The sequence below is a fragment of the Microcaecilia unicolor genome, chromosome 14, assembly GCF_901765095.1.
Source record: "Microcaecilia unicolor chromosome 14, aMicUni1.1, whole genome shotgun sequence".
In the NCBI taxonomy this organism is placed as follows: Eukaryota; Metazoa; Chordata; class Amphibia; order Gymnophiona; family Siphonopidae; genus Microcaecilia; species Microcaecilia unicolor.
In genome coordinates this window covers 31,843,977-31,854,793 of record NC_044044.1, presented here as the reverse complement: position 1 = coordinate 31,854,793, position 10,817 = coordinate 31,843,977, and the positions used below count along the sequence as shown (strand labels likewise).

Here is a 10,817-nt window from a genome sequence, read left to right as displayed (position 1 = left end):
TTTCGTTCCCCTATAGAATATTTAAGAATGCAGAAATTTCCCTAAAGGTGTCCAAAAAGGGATCTGAACACAGGAGAAAAAGAAAAGCCGACTTGTCTAGTCAGGATAACCAGATAGCAGAATGATCCCTGTGCCCTTAGAGAGTTACACAGACACAGCATTGCTCAGCCATTAGTAGACTTAGCACTGGTGTAACTACACTTTTACTGTTGCTGCCTAACTTTACTAATAATGTTGCTTGTTCTTTGAAAGCACCCTCATTTCTTTACTGAGCTGTGATTTTGCAATTTATTGTAACCTTTAAGGGGTTCAAAATAAAACTTATCTGGGTGGTGTTCTGGCAGTGGTGTGGGGTCTGGCCGGTGATTCTGGGGCTGGGGTTTGTAACTCAGTAGTGGCTCTTTCTAACCCATCCCTGACAGGGCCGTGCCAAGGGTCTGTGGCACCCCCCTGCAGGGGATCAGTTTGCGCCCCCCTGCAGACGAACGGTTGGCGCACGCGCATGCCCCCTCCCCCGTGAAGATGATCGCTGCCCTCCCATCCACGCTCCTCTCTCCCCTGCCCTCCCGCTCCCATGTCCCAACTGCCCGCCCTTCGGCGGAACATTGAGCGAAGGGAAGACTAGTAGAGACATCGGGAGCGCCGCCTCCTTCAGTGATGCTGCACCTTCGCTGCCAGACGGAGGTAAATTTAAAAGGGATCTTGTTCGGGGGAGAAGAGGGCGGGCAGTTGGGACATGGGAGCGGGAGGGCGAGGCAAGCGCGGCGGGGCACCCCCCAGAGGACGGCACCCTCCTGTCGCGCTTACCTCGCTTACTGCCTTGGCACGGCCCTGATCCCTGACTGTGACAGATCAGTGGCTGTTTTTAAGTGAGAAATGGCTGTTTCTACCTGGTGCCTGTCAGCAGTGTCTATTTGTAATGGAGCAGCAGTGTGTGTTTGTGCTCGTAACTTAGGAATGGCACTTTGTAACACATCAATGTGGCTTTGTAACGGAGCAGGAATGTGGGTTTGTGACGCAGGCTTGTCTTTTTTTAACTCAGCAATGGCACTTTCTATCGCAGCAATGCCTGCTTGTAACAAAGTAGCAGTAACTCCGTCTAATTGAGCAGCAGCAATGGCTGTTTTTAAGGCAGCAGCGACTGGTTTTAAGGCATCAGCAATGACTGGTTTTAAGGCATCAGGAATGGCTGCTATTAAGGCAGCAGTGGCTAGTGCTAAGGCAGCAAGAAGAGCGGCTATTATTAAAGCAAGACCAGTGCGATCAGACCGGGCTAGTTGTCTTTTTAGCTTCTCAGTAGCAGGGGACACCGAATCCCAACGAACAGTGGACGACGAATCCCAACTAAGAGCAAAGGACGACTCATCCCAACCATCAGCAGCCTTCTGCTGTTCAGGAGGGTCGCGTACACCCACCTCTCTCCCCCCAGACGGGCTTGACGAGCGGGCGGCCATCGTCCTGAGCAGAGACTTCGGCTGTTTCGGTTTCGGCTGCTGCTGTGAAGCTCCAGGCTCAAAAGCGAAAGCCAGACACAGTTCCCGGGGACGCAGCACGCGGGCATACTTAAAGGGAGCCCGCGCCCGCCTCCTCAGGGCTCCTATTGGTCCAACGTTAGCCAATAGAAGTCAGCAATAGAAATTCGCCCAATAGCCCACGACTCGCTGGAAACACGCGCAATCGGTATCGCTCTTTGGACATTTAAATATTTGATCTCGCTTACAATTTGCTTTCTGTTTCGGTAACATAGTAGATGACGGCAGAAAAAGACCTGCACGGCCCATCCACTCTGCCCAACAAGATAATTTGCATCTGTCTTTTTAAGGGCACAGACCGTATAAGTCTGCCCAGCACCCAATCTTGGCTAAGCTTCTGGGGATCCCTTCCTTATTTATTGATTGCACTTGTATCCCACATTTTCCCACCTATTGGGAAGGTAGCACACAGGCCAGAACTTGGGTGGGTGGCAAAAGCAGGTTCATGAAAGCAAAAATAAGAAAGAGCCCCCCCATCAGCTATAGAATGACTTTGGGAAGGATTAAGATGCTGATTCTGCTCTTGCCACCCACCCACCCAAGTTCTGGCCTGTGTGCTACAGTTTAATCTGCATACTACTTATGCTCGCCCTGAATCTGGCACATTTTTTGCGTACTAGTCTCATGATGAATTAGATCAGAGTTGCTGGCCTGCAAGTTTTGAAAATGTTGCAGTGTTTTAACCACAGTGAAAAATTCAATCCTACACCAAATGGACCGGGGTCTGTTTAAAACGTTACTACCCCTAGTTAATTTTTTAAGGTGTGACAGTGGGCATGAGGTGATAACATTTTCATAAGGGTAAGCAGTACCTCAAGAGGTGAGTTTTCAAGGGCTCCTCAACTGATGGATCCCAGACAACCTGATAAGATATTACAATAATTCTCCAACAAACAAAGATGACAAAAGTACTAAGGCTGGAATAACCACGACACACCTATTTGTTTTTAAAGTATTTCTTTGTAATTTCATGGTCTTTGTACTTTTTGAAAGAGTGAAAAATCGATTCACTTCTACCTGATCAAATTCCCCCCCCCCCCCCAGCCGTCTCTTTTCCAAGCTGAACAGCTCTGAGTGGAGTTCCATCCCCTTTATCACTTCAGTTGCTCTTCTGTGAACCATTTTTAATTCCTCTATATCTTTTTCAGATAAGGCAACTCAAGGTCAGATCACACCATGGAGCAATACAGAGGCATTATCATACTCTTGGTCTTATTTTGCATCCCTTTCCTAATTCCTAGCATCCCGTTGGCTTCACATACTCAAAAGCAGGCTAAGGCAGAAAATAATTAAAACAAAAATTCAATATAGCTAGTAATGGGTTAACTATTAAAACCATTTCCTCCCGCAACCAAATTGAAGCAGGGGATACTAGAGCCTGAGGTTACAGGCTTGCGTGCAGCTTCTTGTAAATGTGTTCTGTTCTGTTACGTTTCGTATTCTCAGAAAGCTAATCTGAGAAATGAAATTTAAGGTCGAGCTTGAGAGTGCAGAGAACAGGCAAAGATAGAAGTTGTCTTCAAAAAGAGTGTGGGGGTGGGGATCTGAATTAAAGTGAGCAGACTTCCCTGAAATCAAATGTACCATTTGGACAATGCAAATTTAACTCTCTGGACACAATGCGCACTAGTACCCACAGAACTGGTTTCAATAAATAAGTACTTGCTGTTTTTAATTTGCTATTGATTTCTTCATGCTGTTTCTTTGTTGTTGTTTTTTTAATATGGTTTCCATCCCAGTTCATCTTCATGAATTGTCTTTTGTTTTTCATTTTTCTATGACTGATTCCCATCCAACTGACTAATTCAAGGAAGGTCACGTACCAAACTGCTCTGGAGGCACCAATGCCCCTCTCTGAAAGGGGAGGAACTTCCCCCTTTTTCTGGGGGTGAATTGTGGCTACTGAGACACCTGGGATTGCGTTAATGAGAGTGCTGGGCAGGTGAGTGAAGGTTAAAAGTGGGCCATCCAGGTTACTTGGCCTCTTTCCTGCTCCCATCAAACCCTGCCTGATGGTGCCCAGTGTGAGGAAGGGGGAAGTGAAGAAGTTAGTGCAGCTTCAAGTTAGTAACAGTGTGTTCAATATATTTGTGAGTGACATTGCCAAGGGTTAGAAGGTAAAGTTTGCCTATTTGCAGATGATACTAAGATCTGTAACAGAGTGGACACCCGGGAGGGAGTGGAAAACATGAAAAAGAATCTGAGGAAGCTAGAAGAATGGTCTAAGGTTTGGCAATTAAAATTCAATGCGAAGAAATGCAAAGTGATGCACTTAGGGAGTAGAAATCCACGGGAGACGTGTTAGGCGGGGAGAGTCTGATAGGTACGGATGGGGAGAGGGATCTTGGGGTGATAGTATCTGAGGATCTGAAGGCGACAAAACAGTGTGACAAGGCAGTGGCCATAGCTAGAAGGTTGTTAGGCTGTATAGAGAGAGATGTGACCAGCAGAAGAAAGGAGGTGTTGATGCCCCTGTATAAGTCGGTGGTGAGGCCCCACCTAGAGTATTGTGTTCAGTTTTGGAGGCCGTACCTTGCGAAGGATGTAAAAAGAATTGAAGCGGTGCAAAGAAAAGCTACGAGAATGGTAAGGGATTTACGTTACAAGACGTATGAGGAGAGACGATGACCTGAACATGTATACTCTGGAAGAAAGGAGAAACAGGGGTGATATGATACAGACGTTCAAATATTTGGAAAAGTATTAATCTGCAAACGAACCTTTTCCGGAGGTGCGAAGGCGGTAGAACGAGAGGACATGAAATGAGATTGAAGGGGGGCAGACTCAAGAAAAATGTCAGGAAGTATTTTTTCACGGAGAGAGTAGTGGATGCTTGGAATGCCCTCCCGCGGGAGGTGGTGGAAATGAAAACGGTAACTACTATGTTACTATGAAACGGAATTCAAACACGCGTGGGATAAACATAAAGGAATCCTGTTCAGAAGGAATGGATCCTAAGGAGCTTAGCCAAGATTGGGTGGCAGAGCCGGTGGCGGGGATAGTGCTGGGCAGACTTATACGGTCTGTGCCCTGAAGAGGACAGGTACAAATCAAAGTAGGGTATACACAAAAAGTAGCACATATGAGTTTATCTTGTTGGGCAGACTGGATGGACCATGCAGGTCTTTTTCTGCTGTCATTTACTATGTTACTATGAGGTGGTAAGCTTTATCCACAGGAAAAAGGGATAAAGTGAGATATGTAAAAAAGGAAATGGTAAGTGCTGGGTGGAGACAAGGCCCTGGACGGCTGCACCAAGCACAGCATTGGCCTGGATGGCCTTAAACAGCAGACTGAAGTTTGGTAAGGGGAATGGCTGAGGAACATAAAGGATCCTGGTGCCATAACCCGATAGAAGCAAATCCTGATGCGTCACATCTTCAGTCTCCATGGGTCACATCTTCTGTCTCTTAGCTAAACTTATAACATCTTTGAAACATAGAGCTGGCGCTGGAAGTGACCCTGTCACACAGCCCCTGTGATTCTTGTACATTTGCAGAGCTGGCCCAATGGTATCTAATGCTGTAATGTCCCTTTTCCCATGAAGTGACTCAAGGTCTCCTCCCCCTCCAGCTGGTCTAAAAGTGGCCTCAGGGCGTGGGAAAGCCCCACTATACTGACACCACAGCCACTTTGTAGTGCAGCTTAGTGAAAGGCCCTCAAAGGAATGAGATAAGGAGAAAAGAAGATTTTTAAAAATACCAAGATTTGAGATAAAGTAGTGCAGCTGTTTTGTTAGACCACTTGATTAAATAAAAATAAAACAAGAAAAAGAATATAAGCTGATACTGAGACCTAAAACCCCGTTTCTCAAGCCAGGGGGTCCAGCTTGGTTTATTGATTAACTTTTATTTGTAAAGGTTTGAAAAGTGCTGTCCTAATTCCACCACACCCATTAATAGTGGAGTTGTAGTGCCACTGTGTGGTTATTATGTAGCACTGCAGTTCTATGTTAAAATAAATTGTGACATTTTCTAACAGATTGTATATCTTATGTAAACTATTTATTAACTCCTAGACCCTTCTGTCACCCCTCCACTTTCTGTTCCTCCTGGAGAAGGATCTGTGGCTGAGCGTTGCCCCTCAGACTGGTTCTTGCACAGGGGAAAGTGTTATTACTTCTCTAAAGAGGAAAGGAGCTGGAGCAGCAGCCTTGAGTACTGTGAACGGAGGGGATCTGAGCTCCTAGTGATACAGGACCAGGAGGAGAGGGTGAGTTCTCATATCTACCACATCACCAGTGTCACTGAGGGTCACACTGAATCTCAGAGTCCTTAGGAACTAAAGGATAAACACTTATTTATTTATTTTCTATTTATTTATTGCATTTATACCTCACCTTTTCCCACAGGATGCAGGCTCAAAGTGGCTTACAATAGACTGGAAAGGCTAACGCCAAACCAGTGAATATACAAATACAATATTTAAACAGATAAGTAAACATGAAAAAGGAAAGAGTGGTCAGGTTTAGGGAAACATGTGAGAAAAGTAAGGGAAAGGGCTGGTTAGCAATGGACAGAGTCAGGCACTGAAGATGGTACATAGATTCAAGGATTTATCTAATGCGATCTCTTACTTTCCACTGGAGCCTCCTAAGTAAGAAATGAACAAGTCTGAAGAAGGGCCCCATGGCAGTTGAAACGTGGAACTGGATTTTCCTTAAATTAGTCTGTCTTATTTCTATCTAACTCCTGTGACTCTTATCTGTCTCTATTCTCCACCTCCACTTACACCCCTCTGCTGTCTATTAAAATGTTTTTACTGTGTATTCTGTAGACTTTATAAGTAGCAGACTATGTTATAATATGTACAGTTACTTGAATATTTTAATGCTGTGACTGTTTATGGCCTATGTCTGAGTTGTACTTGCTGCACACGGTCATGGGTGAATTTCTTCAAAAGGTGGTGAATAAATCCTAATAAAAAAATAAATACCATTGTTCACATGAGGTTGTACGTCCAAGGGACGGAAGATGCCAAGGATATTTTGAGTTTACCAAATACTGGTTAACATTAAGCTGGGTACAGAATATAACGTTTCTTGGGTGCTGGTGGGCATTGAACTGCCTCTATTCTGCCTTTTTCTTGTTTGGGGGTTTCTTGTACTGAGATGTACAATGTCTTCTCCCTGTTTGCACAGGGTTTCATACAGAACAAGACACACAAAACACCTCATTGGATTGGACTTCACATCCCGTCACCGGGGAACTCCTGGACCTGGGTGGACGGTTCCCCATTCAGTGGAAAACTGTAAGGTCTCCCTGGGATGTTTTTCTCTCCCATCACTTTTCTTCTGATTTCTCTTTATACTTTATAAAGCCCCAAAGGTCTGATTAGCCACACATCCCTAATCTGCAAATCTCATACCGCATTATAAGATGAGATGGTGCTGCCTTCCCCCTGCTCTTGCTTCCTCTTCTTCTCTGTTTCTTCCTCTCATCAGTGTGGTTCCTTCCAATTCCTGCCTAATTTTGACTCCCCTCAGGAGTCACCCCTCTTTGACCTCCTGCTGCTTTCAGTGCTCTGAGTCCATAATAAATCCAAGCTCTTCTACCTTCTTGTTTTCTGTTGCAGGTTCTCTGTATCGGGGTCCACGGAAGAAGACCGGTGTGTGTCAGTAAATAATCATCACTATGATTCTGACTCTTGCACCAATGCTGCTCGCTGGATTTGCCAGAAAGAAGCTGGGAAGGCGTAAAGAGCCCCAGTGCTGCTGTGGCTTCTGAAAGGAGGTGATAGGAAAAAAGACAAGAAGTCAACTTCCACATTCAGTCACAGATCTGGAATGCCATTCCTTGACATATTCGAAAAACCAATGAACACCTTCCCTTCCGAAAGGTGCTGAAGACTTACCTCTTCAAACAAGCCTACCCAAACGCCCCAATTTAAATCTCGAATCTAATCCACACCCAGGGGTGTGCTGGTAAATTTTTAACAACGGGCTCTCTCTCTGGGCATAGCTGGCCCTGAAATTTTGTGTGTGTGTGTGGGGGGGGGGGGGGGGGGGGAATACATGTCTCTCTCTCCCCTTCCCTGTGCGGGCACGCTAGGCTTTTCCCTTTCCGAGCCCCACCAGCCAATAAATGGACTGCCACCATTCTCTGCTGCTTGTTTCTGGCTCTGAGCAGCATGATGGAACCTTCTTGTGCTTGCATGAAAAGTCTCAGCCTGATGCTCAGAGTCAGAAACAAGGAGCAGGGAGCAGCAGCAGTCTATTTACTTGGCTGGTGGGGCCAGCATCACTGCCAGCAAAGTAAAAGAGAATTCAGGAGGGGGCCCAAGCTTACATTTTGGGAGTCAGTTGTTAGAATAGCCATGGGGAGGCCTACTTTAACAACCGGCTCCCAAAATTCTTAAAAACTTAACAAACGGCTCTCGCAAGCCCGTGAGAGCCCGCTCCAGCACATCACTGTCCACACCACTAGTACTACCCACACTCCAATCCTTTCCCCACATCTCTTACTATCGTCCTACTCTATTTAACCATGCTAACCTCTGTTCAGAATGTAATAGAAACAGAGACCTGTCATAAGAAATAATCCTGCTCACACCTAAAATGGGACCCCCTCAAAAATCGGTCTGAAATTGACTTGTTGCCTTTATCCCCTGGTAAATGTGATATTGGAGTGGAGGAGTGGCCTAGTGGTTAGGGTGGTGGACTTTGGTCCTGGGGAACTGAGGAACTGAGTTTGATTCCCACTTCAGGCACAGGCAGCTCCTTGTGACTCTGGGCAAGTCACTTAACCCTCCATTGCCCCATGTAAGCCGCATTGAGCCTGCCATGAGTGGGAAAGCGCGGGGTACAAATGTAACAAAAATAAATATTGGGGCTGCCATTTGCGAGTAGAATTTGTTCATTTTGAGGCCTATTTTCAAAGCACTTAAACTTACAGAGTTACATAGAAATCTATGGAACTTTGCAAGTTTAAGTGCTTTGAAAATGAGGAATGGTCACCTAAAACTTTTAAGTTCACAAATATCATTTGTTTGCACAGATACCAATGAATTAATGCGTGTACCATCAATCTGTGTGGGTCTTATGACTTGGGGAAGTCAGCCCTTGTGCCCTGACTGAGCACGGCAATTCAAACATTGTTAGAGTACAGTATCTGTAGCATTGACACAACAGCAAAGCAAAAGGCAATTCAGACATTGTCAGAGTATGTGTAGCATTGACACAACAGCAAAGCAAATTCAGACATTGTCAGAGTTTGTGTCGCATTGACAATTTTTGAATTGCGTTTTGCTTTGCTATTGTGTCAAAGTATGTGTAGCATTGACAACAGCAAAGCAAATTTAGACATTGTCAGAGTATGTGTCGCATTGACACAACAGCAAAGCAAATTCAAACAATGTCAGAGTATGTGTCGCATTGACACAACAGCAAAGCAAATTCAAACAATGTCAGAGTATGTGTCGCATTGACACAACAGCAAAGCAAAAGGCAATTCAGACGTTGTCAGAGTTTGTGTCGCATTGACAATTTTTGAATTGCGTTTTGCTTTGCTATTGTGTCAAAGTATGTGTAGCACTGACACAACAACAAAGCAAAAGGCAATTCAGACGTTGTCAGAGTATGTGTAGCATTGACAAAACAGCAAAGCAAATTCAGACATTGTCAGAGTATGTGTAGCATTGACACAACAACTTTATTGTAAAGAAATTCTAAATATAAATGAAGATCTTATTCCTCCAATGACACAGGCTTTCTACATTCCTATAAAGACTGAAAAGAATTTACAAGTACAAGGAAATAATCAGCCCCTAGATGTTTCGGCGTTTTTAGAAACATCTGATTCAGAACAAGTAACACCATCTACTCTAATAGTGACTTTTGTATTACTTACAGATAAGATCTGGCTACTAAAAAAAATTTTTCAAGTTAGAGAAAAAATGTTTAAAGGATTATTAGTTCGAGTATTTCCAGACCTGGCACGAGAGACACAAAAGCGTAGACAGAAATTCCTACAAATGAAACAGGAAACACTTCAACTTGGGGCAACTTTTTATTTAAAATATCCCTGCAAGTGTTTGGTGTCATATCAATCTGTAAAGTATGTATATTTTGACCCTTCGCAACTGTCCTTATTTATAACATCTCATAAAAAAAAATAAGTCTCTTAACGATATAATATAACTAGCTTGCAAACGCTTACGTCTTGATCTAATGAATGGTTTGTATTTTCTTTTTCCTTTTGATCTCCTTAGTTGGATTTTTGGACTCCCAAATTGTGGACTGTTATGATGCTAATAAGGAATTTCAACTTATATGTGTTAAATTTCCTAAGAGATATTGTTTGTATTCGCATTATTTTTCTGTCAAGTGATTTAACTTGTAACTATATAAATATAATTATAAATAAATAAATAAATAAATAAATAAATAAATAAATAAATAAATAAATAAAAAAGGTAATTCAGACATTGTCAGAGTATGTGTAGCATTGACACAACAGCAAAGCAAATTCAGACATTGTCAGAGTATGTGTCGCATTGACACAACAGCAAAGCAAATTCAACAATGTCAGAGTATGTGTAGCATTGACACAACAGCAAAGCAAAAGGCAATTCAGACGTTGTCAGAGTTTGTGTCGCATTGACAATTTTTGAATTGCGTTTTGCTTTGCTATTGTGTCAAAGTATGTGTAGCACTGACACAACAGCAAAGCAAATTCAGACATTGTCAGAGTATGTGTAGCACTGACAAAACAGCAAAGCAAAAGGCAATTCAGACGTTGTCAGAGTATGTGTAGCATTGACAAAACAGCAAAGCAAATTCAGACATTGTCAGAGTATGTGTAGCATTGACACAACAACTTTATTGTAAAGAAATTCTAAATATAAATGAAGATCTTATTCCTCCAATGACACAGGCTTTCTACATTCCTATAAAGACTGAAAAGAATTTACAAGTACAAGGAAATAATCAGCCCCTAGATGTTTCGGCGTTTTTAGAAACATCTGATTCAGAACAAGTAACACCATCTACTCTAATAGTGACTTTTGTATTACTTACAGATAAGATCTGGCTACTAAAAAAAATTTTTCAAGTTAGAGAAAAAATGTTTAAAGGATTATTAGTTCGAGTATTTCCAGACCTGGCACGAGAGACACAAAAGCGTAGACAGAAATTCCTACAAATGAAACAGGAAACACTTCAACTTGGGGCAACTTTTTATTTAAAATATCCCTGCAAGTGTTTGGTGTCATATCAATCTGTAAAGTATGTATATTTTGACCCTTCGCAACTGTCCTTATTTATAACATCTCATAAAAAAAAATAAG

General features: G+C 43.1%; 1 long non-coding RNA gene across 1 annotated transcript; it reads left to right on the top strand.

Moving 5' to 3' along the window:
- Positions 1-5,566: 5,566 nt before the first annotated feature.
- On the top strand, positions 5,567-7,448 carry LOC115458355. Its single transcript, XR_003940043.1, has 3 exons — positions 5,567-5,744; positions 6,673-6,782; positions 7,107-7,448. It is a non-coding gene; the product is annotated as an uncharacterized LOC115458355 (long non-coding RNA).
- The last annotated feature ends 3,369 nt before the right edge of the window (positions 7,449-10,817 follow it).